A 1,006-nucleotide genomic window follows, 5' to 3' on the forward strand; every position below is an offset into this window, starting at 1 on the left:
ATTTCCAAAACAAAGACATTGCAAATAAACATAATCTTACATGTAAGTAGAATTAATCATTAATATACAGACACCATCTATGTATTTACATATACCTACTAGTAGAACATATAGAACATTTGCTTTTATATTTAACATTGATAGAGGGCTTCTCAAAATGAGAAACCTACTAGAGAAATATCTAAAGAGCTATTGGTTCCTGAAGCATTATCGGCCCCCAGACATGATTCGTACTCTGAACACACTGTCCATTGTGATGGTGCCGGATTATATTAACGAGCAAAGGGCGGGACTTTAGTCACCAATCAAATGGTGAATTGTCAGTCACGTCCTCTCAACACACTGCACAGCTGATTGACTGTAGTGATACTCTTGTGTTATTAGTAATAATCCTTTAAACCTTAAACTTTAAGCCTTAATATAATTCAAACAGCTGAGTTATATAAAAATTCAGTCTCCTTACAGTTGTCATGAACGGCAAAATTAGCTATAGAGGCCAAAACCATTTTTTGTACCAGGCTGTAAACATGTTTATTTCTTCTGTGAAGTTTGACATCTTAACATGTGGGGCGTATGGAGATTGACTCGTTATGTAGCCAGCCTCAAGTGGCTGTTTGAGGAACTGCAGTTTTTGGCATTTTATTATATTATTGTGAATACTGCACAAAACCAGGTCCTGCAGGTGTGTTATAAACACAGTTTCATAACATGAATTAAGCACACAGCTTTTACAACAGACTGTGGTCATCACAGAATCAGCCCCTATGAAGTCAAATGTACTGAACAAGTATAGCCTACAGAGAAAATGAATGTAAAGGCAACTATCATTTTAAAATCATACAAGCATATATTTAATATATTTAAACTGATCTATTAAATCAACATACTGAGGCTACACAGGGGGAGGGAACTGCAAGACAAAGTTTAGTGGGATATACCTTATATACTTTCAGTGAAAAGAACATAATAAGACTCTTTTTAAAATAGGTTTCCTGTCACATCACAA

At 35.1% G+C, this 1,006-nt stretch overlaps 1 non-coding gene across 1 annotated transcript; it reads right to left on the reverse strand.

Moving 5' to 3' along the window:
• Positions 1–143: 143 nt before the first annotated feature.
• On the reverse strand, positions 144–201 carry LOC113744902 (U7 small nuclear RNA). The gene has a single exon (XR_003461891.1). It is a non-coding gene; the product is annotated as a U7 small nuclear RNA (small nuclear RNA).
• Between the last annotated feature and the right edge of the window lie 805 nt (positions 202–1,006).

This window comes from Larimichthys crocea, unplaced genomic scaffold, assembly GCF_000972845.2.
Source record: "Larimichthys crocea isolate SSNF unplaced genomic scaffold, L_crocea_2.0 scaffold27590, whole genome shotgun sequence".
Taxonomy (NCBI): domain Eukaryota; kingdom Metazoa; phylum Chordata; class Actinopteri; family Sciaenidae; genus Larimichthys; species Larimichthys crocea.